At 33.5% G+C, this 2146-nt stretch overlaps 1 protein-coding gene across 1 annotated transcript in view; it reads right to left on the bottom strand.

Annotated features, from left to right (window-relative positions):
• LOC106467297 overlaps nucleotides 1-2146 on the bottom strand; it is a 54132-nt gene that overhangs the window by 6370 nt on the left and 45616 nt on the right. The gene's annotated exons all lie outside the window — the stretch shown is intronic.

Below are 2146 nucleotides of genomic sequence, written 5' to 3' on the forward strand. Positions count from 1 at the left end.
AATTGCATGTCTCTTATGAAACAATACGTAAACATTTAAGGAATATGGGAAAACCCCTTAAAGAAGGTGTTTGGGTGCCTCACGAACTCCCTATGGTCATCGTTTCCAACATGTGAACGTTGCTTCGTCTCTTCTGGCGCTTGAACCATTTTTGGACAGAATTTTCACCGATAATGAAAAATGGATTATCTATGCGAATATTAAACGCCAAAAACAATGGCTCAGTCTTAGACAAAAACCACTGCCGACCCAAAAACCTGGACTCCATCCACAGAAAGTGATGCTTTGTATTTGGTGAGACATCAAAGGAGTAATTAATTCATTTCGAACTCTTAAATCTACAACGAACTGTCAATGTAGAGATCTATAGTAAAAAACTGGAACGTTTAAATCAAGTCCTTCATCAGAAACACCCTTCACTCGTCAATCGGAAAGGTGTTCTTCTTCTCCATGACAATGCACATCCACATGTGGCACGTTTGACGCAACACAAGATTATGGAGTTGGGTTGGGAAATTCCCCCCCACCCACCATATTCTCCAGATATGGCACCATCAAATTACCAAATTTTTCGTTCGCTGCAACACCATCTTAATGGGAAAACATATGCAAATATGGAACGTGTTAAAGAGGACATCGACATGTTTTTTTTTTGCTTCAAAGCCAAGTGATTTCTCTAATCAGGGCATAAACAATGTGATTGTAAGATGAAAAAGCATCATCGATAAGAATGGAGACTATTATATTTGATAAATGTTTTGTTTCGATATGTAAGTTGTTCGGGTATTTTTATCTAAAAAAAGCGACATTAATTTCTTGACGACCTAATATGTATATATGTACATATGTAGGTGTGTATGGTATATTACATTACAATACAGTACAATGTCTGGTACAGGACTAGTTATACTTGCATAAATAAAATGTTTTGTCTTGTCCTTGAGTTATTTAAAAAAACTTAAGATATTAGATCATAGATAGATATTAAAGGCCATATTAATGATACAGCCGATAGATATTAAAACAATATTATTAATACACCGATAGATATTAAAGACAATATTATTGATACAGCCGATAGATATTAAAGACAATATTAATGATACAACCAATAGATATTAAAGACAATATTATTGATACAGCCGATAGATATTAAAGACAATATTAATGATACAACCAATAGATATTAAAGACAATATTAATGATACAATATTATTGATACAGCCGATAGATATTAAAGACAATATTAATGATACAACCAATAGATATTAAAGACAATATTAATGACAATATTAATGATACAGCCGATAGCAAGAAGTTGGCAGCGAATGTAAAGAAAGCTCATTTCAACGATATAGTTCTATGATTTCTAGTACAAACAAAATCCACCAATTATAGAAATATAGACAGAATGAAGAAAATGTTTCCGAACTTACAAAATTACACAAGTCGTACCTAAGTTTGAATTGATAGACTAGACTATGGGGTGCGCCCCCTATAAATATCAAATAAAGAGATATGAATAGTTGAAACAATTAACATGGGAAAATGACATGTAAAGTTTATATACAAATAGGTTAGCTCTGGGAACTGCATCAGCTGCAAACAGATGTTAATTTCACGCTGAGAAGTAAATACAAATATAGGCCACACCACCGGAACGTTGGGCATTTCACCGTCTTTCTTCTTACAAGTATCATGTGGATAAAACATTCGAGTTCTTCAAGCAACAAGTGAAACAGCTGAAAGAAGAAAACCGCTTCCTTCAAAAGTAGGTCTCTGTTCCATCAAGAACCTTGAAAATTATAGTAATAGTAACAGTGGGAAAAGCATGACACCACATATACAAGCATCATATTTCATTGGGAAAAGCATGAAACCACACATACAATCATAATATTTTATTGGGAAAAAGCACGAAACCACATATACAAGCATCATATTTTATTGGGAAAAGCATGAAACCACACATACAACATCATATTTTATTGAGAAAACATGAAACCACACATATAAACATCATATTGTGTTGGGAAAAGCATGAAATCACACATACAAGCATCATATTGTATTGGGAAAAGCATGAAACCACACGTACAAGCATTATATTTTATTGGGAAAAGCATGAAACCACACATACAAGCAT

The sequence above is a fragment of the Limulus polyphemus genome, unplaced genomic scaffold (genome assembly GCF_000517525.1).
Source record: "Limulus polyphemus unplaced genomic scaffold, Limulus_polyphemus-2.1.2 Scaffold2559, whole genome shotgun sequence".
Taxonomy (NCBI): Eukaryota; Metazoa; Arthropoda; class Merostomata; order Xiphosura; family Limulidae; genus Limulus; species Limulus polyphemus.